The following is a 13328-nucleotide window of genomic DNA, read 5'->3' on the forward strand; positions in this document are numbered from 1 at the left end:
TTGTTTGTGTAAACATAAGTTTTTGATTGACTTGGGTAAATATCCAAGAGTGGAATTGCTGAGTCATGTGGTATGAGTATGTTTAACTTTATAAGAAATTGTTAAACTGTTTTCCAAAGTGGGGCATATCATTTTGCATTTCCACCAGCAATGCATGAGTTTCCATTTGTTCTGCATCTTTGCCAGCACTTGGCATTGTGTTTGGTTTTGGTTTTGGTTTTATCTTATACATTCAAATAAGTGTGTAGTGGTATCTCCTTATGGTTTTAATTTGTGTTTCCCTAATGCCTAATGATGTTGAGCACTTTTTCATGTGTTTAATTACTATGCAAATATCTTCTTTAGTGAAGTGTCTGTTCAACACTTTTGACCAGACACAGGCCACCTTTTATTGGGTTTTTGCAGTTATTTTCTTCCAGTGTGTAGCTTGTCTTTTCATTCTACTAACAGTGTCTTTCACAGAGCAAAAGTTTTAAATTTTTATGAAGACCAATTTTTTGAATTTTTTATGGATCATCCTTTTGGTACTATATCTAAAAAACTTTTACCTAACCTAAAGTCTCACAGAGTCTCTCCTATCATTTTTTTCTAGAAGTTTTGTAATTTAAAATTTTACATTTAGGACTGTGATCCATTTTGAGTTAATTTTTGCCTAAGATGAGAGGTGTGTATCAGGTTCATTTTTTTTTTTTTTTTTTTTACATATGGACAATTGTTCCATTTGTTCCAACACCATTTCTTGAAAAAACTGTCTTTTCTCCATTGAATTGTTTTTGCACCTTTGTCAAAAATCAGTTGACTATATTTGTGTGGGCCTATTTCTGGCTTATCTATTCTATTCCATTTACTATCTATTCTGTTCCATTTATATGTGCTTCATTCCTTTTGATAATACCACACTGCTTTGATTACTGTAGCTTTATATTAAATCTTGAAATCAAGTAATATGAGTGATTCCTACTTTATTCTTTTTCAAATTCTTTTGAATATTCCATTTCTTTCACCTTGCCGTATAAAGTTGAGAATCACCTTGTTGATCTGTATAAAACATTTTGCTAGGATTTGAATTGGGATTATCTTTACTCCACAGATCAAATTGAGGGGAATAGATAGTTTAGCAATATTGAGTCTTGCAATCCATGAACATGTTATGTCTCTCCATTTAGTTAAATCCTTTTTCATTTCTTTCTTTAATGTTTTATAGCTTTTAGCATACAGATACTGCCCATATTTGGATAGATTTGGGAATAAATATTTCATTCTTGGGGTGCTATTGCAAATAGTTTTTTCTTTGAAGTTTCAGATTCCAATTGTTCATTGCTAGGAATACAATTGACTTTCGTATATTGACCTTGTATTCTGCAACCTTGCTAAATCCACTTATTAGTTCAAGGAGCTCTTTGGTAGATTCTTTGGGATTTTTCTACATAGACAATCATGTTGTCTTCAACAAGAGTCAGTTTTATCATTCCTTTTCGATCTGCATGCCTTTTATTTCTTTGTATCGCCTTATTGCACTATGATGTTGAATAGGACAACTGAATTTTAATAGTCAATCTAAACACAAAAGAATTAGGACTAAAATAATATCAGACTCTGGAAGTTCACATCAGGAAGGTAAGAAAGACTTCTCAGACTTAGTCATTTGATTGTTAATTTAGTCAATGAAATATTTACTGGTATCTCCATGAGACAAAGTATTATAAGGAAGTCAAATATAAAATCAGGCTTGGATCTCTCCGTCAAGTACTTTGCAGTTGAGGAAAGGTAATAAGACATGAAAAATAGTTACTACATACAAATAAGAAGGTATAAAGCTAATCAGAGATAAACAACGAAAGAGTAGGAGAAGCTCTAAGGCAGAAGAACAGTTAGGAAGCCATTAATACAAAGGTCTGATCTGGTGGTGGTAACGAAGAAGTCAGGATGTAGGTGAGGGATGGTACAGAAGTGGGCTCCTCAGATTTTGCTGACTGATTGGTTGTGGAGGCCAAAGGAGAGGGAAGAGGTCTGTGGGAGTTAAAATATGTTGCTTATTTTTTGGAGGGGGTAGAGGCGGGGCCACAGATTGATATTCTGGATTTGAAGTGTACACTGAAAGTTCAGATGGGGTGACCTGCAGGTGGACTGAATGAACCAACAAGTAAGAGCAGCCTGGACATAGAAGTTGACCTTGGTCATGACTCTCCCTTTAGCCCCAGCCCTAGGCTTTGAGGCTGTAAATACTAGAGGGCTGGGATTCACCCTCCCATTGGAACAGTGACCACACTTAAGTGAAGGGTCAGAGGGAGAAGAGGAATGGTATGGGTGGGGATAGAATGCATCTTGCTAAGCAGGTTCCCAAGCTCCAGCCTCTTGTAAAATAGAAGAAGGAGCCCTAACACCTACATTGGTTGAAAGAGTGAAAGGCTACAATGTTTGCTGTATCCCTCCACTCAGGGAGGGCATAGTAACTCATTTTACAGAAGAGGGAACCTGTATGAGGTGAAATGAGATGTCCATAGCTACCAGGAACAGAGCTTGGATTCAAACCTGTGTCTATCTGATAACAGCTTGCACTTAGCATTTACCATGTGTGAAGCATTACTTTAAAGGTTTTAATTCTCACACTTAAACCTCACAACAACCCTGTGAGGTAGCTTCTATTATTATCCCCAGTAACTATGGGGCACAGAGAGGTTTGGTAAACTTCCCAAGGTTTCAGTGATAGGAAATAGTACAGGCACTTCTTCACTATAAGTATATCATCACCACACTATGCTGCCCAGTGTTTCCCAGTAAACCACAGAGCCTCCCTAGCCAACAAGAGTAGTACAAGTGAGTGACAATGCAGTCTTTATCCACAGCAAAATGATGGCATCAGAGCACCCACTGTGAGCATCACTGAACACCAACTATGTGCCCAGGACTTTGCTAAGTGCTGGGAATAAACAGATGCATTAGACACAGTTGCTACCCTCACAGATCTCAGTCTGGAAGGAGAAACAACCTTGTACACAATGAGTACAGTATGTGCCGTGATATATGGCACTCTGACAGCAGGTGTAAAGGATTGGGCACACAGAGAAAACAGGCATTAATTTTATGTTCCTCTGTCAAGGAAAGTGAAAGGCAAACTAATGCATAATGGCTAGAAGCAACGTTATACTTTTAAGTGCATGTTTAAATATCACCTGGCCCCTCAGTCAGGCTCACGCCTCAGTCTCCATCACATGGCTGACTTTACTTTCTAAAGAGAAAGCAAGAAATTCATGCACAGTAAATGGAATTGGGAAGATGTGGAGCATGAGCTCTGTCTCAGATGCTTTTTTGTTTGTTGTACTTTGCCTTTGAAAACTACACAGCTCATTACAGTGGAAACGAACACAGCTCTCATTACAAAGTAGATGACAGAGAAGGCTTTACCTTTGCTTCATCTTGTGGAACTTCTTGGAAAATAAATCATCACCCCAGGGTGAAGAAAACTTTGAAATCTTTAGATTCTCTCTTCTTAGTGTTGAAAATGCAAGTACATGTGTGATATTCACATAGGAAAGTGTGATCATTCTGTTGTGAGGAGAGATGTGATCTTGGACAAAATTTGGAAGGTAGAAAAGTGTGTTCTCCCATTTGGGGGCCCACTTCCTTCATCCTCCTGCCACTCCACTTTTATTCCCCCTTCCAATTCTGTCAGAGGTTTAGTGCTTTATTTCTTGATTGCTCCTTCTAATCCCTCCAAACTATGTAAGAAAAAGCTCTGAAACTTCTTCACACTAAGGTATAAATGACTGATAATAGTTTATAGCCAAGCCTCTCAAACTGGGACAGCAAAGGGTGCCAAGGGATACCTAGTAAAGCCATGGGACCAACATGGCACATCTCTGAGACAACAAACTTGCTTGAAGATTTAGGAAGGAAACATTATTTTATGTTAAAACAAACACAAATATAATACGGAATGAAATAGGAAATAAATGGTTGACTGAATGAATCACATTAAAGTAAATTGTTACAAAAGAAATATCGTGCATGAGGCTGAAACCCACAGCCCCGGGGATGGCAAATCCTCTTCCGTCTCCTCTGCCCTCAGGGGTAAGCATGGCAGACTCCCCGACTGTAGGTGGGTGGATGAGGCCCTTGAGGAGCCCTGTAATGGGAGACCTTAGGGTCATGGATTTATACCCATGTAGAGATAATACAAGCAGCAGGCCTGAATTTGGAAGTAAATTCAGCAAGGGCCTTAAAAATGTTTTGTAATTTACTAAAATTAAACAAAGGGATAATAAACACCAACACTATCAACTTTATTATACACATTTTAAATAGTAGCTCTAGGGTATGGCATATTTAATTTCGCTTTCAAAACTTTTCAGGATTGCCTTCCCTCCCAGTTTGAAAAAGATGCTTGTAAACTCATGTTGCTTTGTGGCAGATGGATGAACCAAGAGGCTTTTTTTTTTAAACAACATTTATCTTTTAGCTACATTCGAGACTCTTGATGCACGGACCCCTCTAGCAGTCTGGTGAAACCTACAGACTCCCTAGAAAAAGTGCTTTTGGACTTCCCTGGTGGCGCAGTGGTTAAGAACACGCCTACCAGTGCAGGGGACCTGGGTTTGAGCCCTGGTCCGGGAAGATCCCACATGCTGCAGAGCAACTACTGAGCCTGCACTTTAGAGCCCGTGAGCCACAACTACTGAAGCCCGCGAGCCTAGAGCCCGTGCCCCGCAACAAGAGAAGCCACCGCAGTGAGAAGCCTGTGCACTGCAACAAAGAGTAGCCCCCGCTCACTGCAAGTAGAGAAAGCCTGTGTGCAGCAATGAAGACCCAATGCAGCCAAAAATAAATAAGTTTATAAGAAAAAAACAAAGAAGTGCATATCTTAATTTTTTAGCATCTTTATTGGAGTGTAATTGCTTAACAATGGTATGTTAGTTTCTGCTTTATAACAAAGTGAATCAGCTATACATATACATACATCCCCATATCTCCTCCCTCTTGCGTCTCCTTCCCACTCTCCCTAACCCACCCCACTAGGTGGACACAAAGCACTGAGCTGATCCCCCTGTGCTATGCGGCTGCTTCCCACTAGCTATCTATTCTATTTTACATTTGGTAGTGTATATATGTCCATGCCACTCTCTCACTTCGTCCCAGCTTACCCTTCCCCCTCCCCGTGTCCGCAAGTCCATTCTCTATGTCTGTGTCTTTATTCCTGTCCTGCCTCTAGGTTCTTCAGAATCTTTTTTTTTTTTTTTTTGAAGTGCATGTCTTACTAGGTCACAAATTTGGATTTTAAATATTTTGAACTGTATTTCCATTTAATCGGATTCCTGTATATTTTATGTTATGTGTTTAAAAGCACTTTTTAGTTATTTATTTATTTTAAAAATTTATTTATTTTATTTAATTTATTTTATTTTTGGCTGCGTTGGGTCTTCGTTGCTGTGCGCAGGCTTTCTCTAGTTGCGAGTACGGGCTACTCTTTGTTGTGGTGTGCAGGCTTCTCATTGCGGTGGCTTCGCTTGTTGTGGAGCCCAGACTCTAGGTGAGCAGGCTTCAGGAGTTGTGGCTCGCGGGCTCTAGAGCGCAGGCTCAGTAGTTGTGGCGCACGGGCTTAGTTGCTCCACGGCATGTGGGATCTTCCCGGACCAGGGCTCCTCCGTGTCCCCTGCATTGGCAGGAGGATTCTTAACTACTGCGCCACCAGGGAAGTCTATGCACTTCTTTGTGAATATATTAAACAACAAGCTCTAGGAGTGCATCGAACACCACAATTTCCAAAAGGTGATGAGTGTAAATGGTGAGTGCAAATAATTTTTTGAAATTTTTGAGGCAACTGTGATGTGGTAGAAAAATACCTGTAATTCCTTTTGGTGGCAAAGTAACAGTTAATGTGGGTACTTCTGTGGTTTCTTGCCTACATTCATATTTGAAGGAGAAGCTACATTTCAGTTAAGTGTTGGTGAAAATAAAAATGTGTTTTTTCTCATTCAAGTTCATGAACCCCAAGTGATATGCCCTGAGATAAAGGTTCTAGATTCTTCTGATTTAAGACTCTGAATTATTGCGTTTCAGCTATTCTGATGCCTTGGATACTTGAGACAGAAAAAGCAGTGAGTAACTTTTATTGAAGTGATAAGTAGATTTTAGTGAGCATTTCTCAACCTTTCTCCCTATCCCCACCCCTGCAGAACATCCAAGTTCTGCCCCATCCACACAACTTTGTGTTCCAACTCCATTTCCCTCCTGGCAATCACGGAAGAAAGGTTCTAAATTTCTCAGACCCACATGATTTCTCCAAACTGCCTTTACCAACCAAGTGTCACCTTCTCCTTCGCCTCCCTTATCTATCTTTATCCCCTGTTTCCCACTATCCTAATGATTATAGCAAAATGACTCACAATTCACATAAAATAGATTCAGGAAGTTTGCAATGTCTAAGCACAAATCCACGAAGTAAGAGGATCATAGAGTCACAGAAGTAGGTCTTGAAAGCCACAGAGGCAACCTCCTAACAGCTTTAGTACCTGAACCAGAACCTCACCAGATTCAGTGTTTGAGACACCAGTTTTCCTAGAAAATAAGAAAGGAAGAAAGTAAATAGCATTTATTGAACACTGAAGTATCCTGGGACCGGTGCTGTATTTATATTTTCTCACTCTTTGGAAAATAAAAAGCAGTGAGCTATTAATATCCCCATTTGTGAATGAGGAAAGAGACTTAAAAAGTTTAAGTAACCTGTCCAAGGTCACACACAGTTAGTAAGCATTATTTCTGTACCTCCCCCTCCTCAGTCTGACCGACCTGACACTCACAGAACCACTGAACCACTGAACAGGACCACTGAAACCACTCAGAGAACCACTGAAATGACTGCCCAGAAGTCGTCAGCAGTCGCTGTGGGGTTGAACATGAAGGGCGTTCCTCTGTCCTCCCTGCAGCCTTCAGTACTGGCCACTTACACCCTGTTGAAACCGACCCACCTTTAGCTTTGACAGCATCACTTTCTGGTTTCCTCCTACATCTTGACCCCTCCTTCTCAGTTTCCTTTGCCAGTGTAGCTTCCTCTTGGCCACCTATAATGTTGGAGCCCCTCAAAGCCGAGCCTTGGCCCCCTCTTCTCTAACTGAACGCTGTCTCCCTTTGCAGCTGACCCCAGCCCATGGCACTCATTACCCTTGATACCCAGAAAAACCCTCTCCCTGCTCTGAGCTCCAGGCAACTAATGTGGATATCTTGCCCACATGCCCAAAGGTGGTCAAAACCCTTCTGTTTGTTGAATGAACCCCACTTCAGTGAAAAGCACCTTTCTTCACCCAGCTGCCCAATTCAGAAACCTGAGAATGGACCCTTACTTCTCCTTCTCTTTCACCTTCCTATTCAAACACCAAGTCCTGTAGATTTTGCCCACTAAGAATACCTAGACTGAATCTGAACCATCACTTCTCATCATCGTTGCCAAAGCAGCCTCCAAGCTCCTCTTCTTGCCTCCCTTCACCCCATTTCTCCTGCTTAAGGTTTTCAGCAATTTTCCATTACTCCTTCATATTAAGACCAAAATCGGTAACATAATCGGTAAGGCCCAGTTTCAGCTGCTTCGTACCACCCCCAACAGACTCACCTGGGCTCACTCTGCACCCTACTCTTCCCCTGACCTGTACTTCTTTTCGTTCTTCAATTACCCATGCTTCCTCCAGCCTCTGAGCCTTTGCATGTGCTGTTCACTCTGCTTGGAATGCTGATCCCTACTCTTTTCATTAAGTTACTTCCTACTTCTTTGGATTTCAGTTTAAATGCTGCTTCCCTAGGGAAGCTTTTCCTAACCATCCAGACCAGGTCAGCTTTCCCAACAGGGCAATTTTTCACTTAGGGCATACTGTTCTTTTATTTAGTACTATGGTCAAACAATCAATTCACTGTTTGACATGTTTCCCCTTCTATGATGTAAGCTCCATGAAAGCAGCAACTGTCTGCTACTCAACCCATCCCCACACCCTAATACAAGGCTTGGTATGTAGTTGGAACTCGGTACATCTCTATTGAACTAATTAATTAATTATAGGGAAGTCTCTTTTTGCCATACTTCTGTAGACTTTTCTAGAATGACACAGACCAACAGGTGCTTTTATATTTCCAAAGAAAATGAATAAGAACCTAGTTGGAATTTACAACAGACAATGACTGGAACCTTTAAATCAAAAAATCTGAAATAATCCCATTCTACTTTGCTGCTACTTAGATAAAGGAAAGAAAGTTTCATTGTGCTACTTATCAATGTCTGTCATCCAAATGCATGGCTAAATCATTTATGTGCCTGGTGGTTTCCAAATGAATCATTATTCACTATCAACAGTGATGAACGGTGCCCTCATAAGAAAATGTTATTACCATTTATAGTCACCTTCATGGCTGTCAAAATGTATGTTCTCATACAACTATCAAAACCAGCTGGCTGACAAATGCACATACTTTCTTCTCTGGATTTTTCAAGAAAGATTAAATGTACATTTCTTTCTTTCTTTCTTTCTTTTTTTTTTTTTTCATTCCATACCCCGGATTTGACTAGTAGCTTCCAGGTAAGGCACCGCACACAGCAGAGTGTGATTTAGAGGGATCAGAAAGTTGTTCAAGTAGACTAAAACAGCAGATGATGTAATGATCTGAGCACATGAAAACCAGGTCAAACCAAACTTGTTTTTGCCAGCTTGACAAGGCCACTGGAGTCCCTTACATGTACTTTCAGGTTGTCTCTTTTGTGTCAACCTTTAAATAAGGAATTTTTGTCCTATGCAATATGCATCTTTCTTGGTCAAATGCAAGGTACCTATTTTAGCTAGCTATTCCTCTCTTCCAAGCAGTTTACAACTGTGAGTAATGTCTAAGATATACGTATTCAGAAGCAAGCAATTTAAAACAGCACATTTAGGTTGCTAATCTTCTGCTTTAAGCATCTTTGATTTGTAAAGGACCTGTAAGCATCAGATGGCATTTGATACTGTGCCTAAGTGACACTGGATTTTAGTTCTCACAATTCTGTTATCGCCTTAAAATAAAAAGTGCATGATGGATGCTCCACAAAATGACACTAGAAATTATATTTAATGCATCTGCCATGGAACTAACCATTGTCCTAAAACAAGTTCAGACACTGAGAGGACAATTCTGCCTTCAGAAAGAAGAAATGTAACCTTGGCTTCTCAAGAAGCTTTATCCCTTCTGCAGTAACTCTTTCCTGAAGCTTTGATTTAAGATTTAGGATTTCCAAAATTTGACTGACAAAGCTAAGTGTCCCGTGCCCCCATACTGATGTCATTCATTTCTAATATTAGCAGACGAGCAGCTCAGGTTCACCTGGGAAAGAGGAGCTTTTATTTTGAGTTGAACAGGAGCACATACTAAAAATGAACACAGTGAGACTTCCTTCTGGTATATCTGACACAGATAAAATAGGAAAACCAGTACAATGCAACTGTTTTGAATCAAATGGGAAAGAAATTCAATCTAATTATACATTTGATGTGCTTACAGAATCTTTTTGTGGCCTCACCTGTGCTAACGCTGAGGAATTAAGAAATAAAATGCAATTACATTAAGTTGTTTCAATGCACAATATCACACAAGGTCATGAAGTGTGCATGAAAATTCCATATGATTGGGATAGAGAAGGTTCCAGGACATCTGTCACAGCCCAGCATGATGTGTAAACTTGGCCATTATTCGGTGTTATAGCCACACAAACAAGCTTTCAGATGATGTATTTTGGGCTCATTAGATCAAATGTGTCAAGTATTTGGGCTTCTGTTATCCAGCAGAGCTTAAATGGATCAGAGGGCCTAAACAATCACCCTACCTCCACTCAGTATTGTGCAGACATGAACGTGGGATTACCCCTGGAAAAAATAAGACTTAGAGACCAGATATGGCTTATGCACGGAAAATACCTCTCACTTTAAAAACAACCAACTGTAAGGAATTCCCTGGTAGTCCAGTGACTAACACTCCGTGCTCCCAATGCAGGGGGCCCAGGTTCGATCCCTGGTCGGGGAACTAGATCCCACATACCACAACTAAAGATCCCGCGTGCTGCAACTAAGACCTGGCACAGCCAAATAAATAAATATTAAAAATAAAAAATAAATAAAAACAACCAACTCTATTTGGTAATCATTCCTTCTAGCAGGTAAAAATATTCAGAGAAAGAGTTAAAGGAAATAAAAACACTAAGGCTCAGTGCGGGACCTATCACCACTGTATCAATATTTGTCTCTAATTGAACTTTTCTTACAGTGCAAAATCTTCTAAGGCTTTCATTCCAGTAAATCTGCCCTGGGTGTTTAAACAACAATGGCAATAAAATGGGCCACGTTGAGTGCTTGTTACTTTGCAGTTTGTGTTGGCTGACAATTCTCAAGTTTCTCAAGTTTGGCTTTCCACACCCATAGCAGAGTGATCATCATCTCCCTAAGTCACTGTCGTAAGGAAACTTAGGGCAGGTCTCCCTACCTTGGGTGCTGAGATGCTGCTCAGTAAGTGCCCAGTGTCACAACCTTGCCCTATTTTGAGTTTGTCAGAAAAATTTCTTCCTTTGCATAGTTTTCTGCACCAAGTTACGGTTCCCTCTTGTGCTCAGAGTCACTGAAAGATACTAAAATTACATGAAACTCCTTACCTTGATCTTTTTCCCCGTGACACCCACATAGTTATGCAAATACAAACCTGAGATAGCTCCTCCATGTGCTCTCAGAGACCTCCATGGGAGGATATACCACACCGTATTGTGACTGTATGGTTGCTTTTCTGTGTCCCTCAGAAAAGGCAGAGGATAGAGAACTCCTTAAAGGTAGAAAACTGTGCCTTGTTCCTCTCTGTATCCACATGTCCTTGCACATTGCCTTGAACAGGGTAACCTGTGAATAAATCTTCACTAATTCATCAATGTCAAGTATCTCTACCTGGAAGACTGTTAGTCACTTACGTATTTTTTTGCTTTTTTTGTTCTGGTGTAGGTCTTTTTTTATTCTCCCCACTATATAGCTTTTGCTCTAGATTCCTATCCTTTAAAATCAGCAGACTTTGGGAATTCCCTGACAGTCCAGTGGTTCGGACTCGGCGCTTAACTGCAGGGGGCATGGGTTCGATCCCTGGTAGGGGAAATAAGATCCCACATGCCCTGTGGCACGGCCAAAAAAAAAAAGTAGACTTTTAGACCACAAAGCAAGATCTTTTGGCTGTACATCCTGTGGTTTTCTGAGAAACTACTAAAAGAGCAATTCCTGGTGCAAATTATTTTCATGGGAGAGGTCCAATTATTTTTCTCCTATTTAGCAGTTCAAAATATTTTTCACACATACCTTTATGCAATAGTTTCCTGCCAGGTGGACATATCCAATTCATATGGAAAATTTAGCACTATGTCTGTGAGAGGGTGAGCAGAGTCAGAAAGCACCAAAAATAATTACGCTTTGCATTCGTTTACTGTGAACACATTAGCATACATTATCATGTTCCAGCCCCACCACAGTGATCCTGAATGAATGGCACAAGTATTAATACCCCATCGTACTATGAAGAAATTGAACTCCAAGGAAGGAAGTGATTTCTCCAAGGTCACCTAGCTAGTTGGAACAAATGCACAAAAACCTGGGTCTTTCAACTCTTTGCAGTGTGATGCACTTTGGACCATGCTAGGAAATGAAATGTGTTGCTTAGGTGGAATTTTATAGACAATAATAGCAAGCAGGGAAAAGAAATAGATGCAAAAACAAGAGCACTGGTTACTAGCTCTAAAGAAGGCAAACTGTGGAAGAATCAAGAGAGAACCTGGAAGAACCGAGCTGTGGAAAATTTTATTGGAAAAGTTGGTGCTGTTTTGTTTGAGTAGAAGTAAGGAGAAAAGTTGTGCTGTTATAAGAGCATCTGATCAGAGAATAAGGAATATACTTTTCTACCATGTTTCAATAGTGTAAGATTCATCTCCTCACACTGGACTCCTACAAAATTCTATGAGGCATCCTCTCTCTGAGAATTTGATTTCTTCTCTGATGGCAGTTAGGTGGATGACAGGAAAATGGGTTGGGTCTGGGTCTCCACAGACAAACACTTTACAGTGAAGATTAGAGCACCTAGTTCTCTCCCTACTTAGAGAATGAAAATATATTTCCTTTCCCTGGATTAACTTTTAAGGATGAAAAGCAAAGGTGTTGATGGGGAAAGGAAAGAATCCTTTAAGGACTATCCGACCCTCTTGTAGGAATTTTGTGTAGTTTTTTTTTTTTTTTAGGTTTGCATTTTCAGCTTTTTTATTTTTATTTTATTTATTTATTTATTTTGGCTGCATCGGGTCTTAGTTGCAGCACTCAGGATCTTTGTTACGGCATGCAGGATCTTTTGTTGCAGCACACAGCCTCTTTGTTGAAGCATGCGGGCTTCTCTCTAGCTGTGGCATGCGGGCTCCAGAGGGCGCCAGCTCAGTAGTTGCGGTGCACAGGCTTAGTTGCCCCGCGGCATGTGGGATCTTAGTTCCCGACGAGGGATCGAGCCCACGTCCCCTGCTTTGGAAGGTGGATTCTTAACCACTGGACCACCAGGGAAGTCCCTGTGTAGTTTTTTTAAAAAAAATAATATATCAGCCATAAAAAGAAATGAAATTGAGTTATTTGTAGTGAGGTGGTTGGACCTAGAGTCTGTCATACAGAGTGAAGTAAGTCAGAAAGAGAAAAACAAATACCGTATGCTAACACATATATATGGAATCTAAAAAAAAAAAAAAAAAAAGGTTCTGAAGAACCTAGGGGCAGGATATGAATAAAGACGCAGACGTGGAGAACGGACTTGAGGACACGGGGAAGGGGAAGGGTAAGCTGGGACGAAGTGAGAGAGAGGCATGGACATATATACCCTACCAAATGTAAAATAGATAGCTAGTGGGAAGCAGCCACATAGCACGGGGAGATCAGCTCGGTGCTTTGTGACCACCTAGAGGAGTGGGATAGGGAGGGTGGGAGGGAGACACAAGAGGGAGGGGATATGGGGATATATGTATATGTGTAGCTGATTCACTTTGTTATACAGCAGAAACTAACACACCATTGTAAAGCAATTATACTCCAATAAAGATGTTAAATATATATATATATATATATATATATATATATATATAATTTAGTTTAAATAGCCTAAAGGATTATTTTGTATTTGTTCTTTTAATAATCCTTATCCATCAAGTTGCCCTCAAGGAACTCACATTCTAGAAGGAGAGAGACAATACATTTGTAAGCAAATTAATGAAGAAGATCATTAGGGCTGAAAAGCTATGTTTTGCGGGGCCACTTTGTTGTTGCGCTGAG

General features: G+C 40.3%; 1 protein-coding gene across 5 annotated transcripts in view; it reads left to right on the forward strand.

The window, feature by feature from the left end:
* KCNAB1 (potassium voltage-gated channel subfamily A regulatory beta subunit 1) overlaps window positions 1–13328 on the forward strand; it is a 417300-nt gene that overhangs the window by 277414 nt on the left and 126558 nt on the right. The window lies entirely within an intron of this gene.

Source organism: Balaenoptera physalus, assembly GCF_965194825.1.
Source record: "Balaenoptera physalus genome assembly, chromosome: 4".
Taxonomy (NCBI): Eukaryota; Metazoa; Chordata; class Mammalia; order Artiodactyla; family Balaenopteridae; genus Balaenoptera; species Balaenoptera physalus.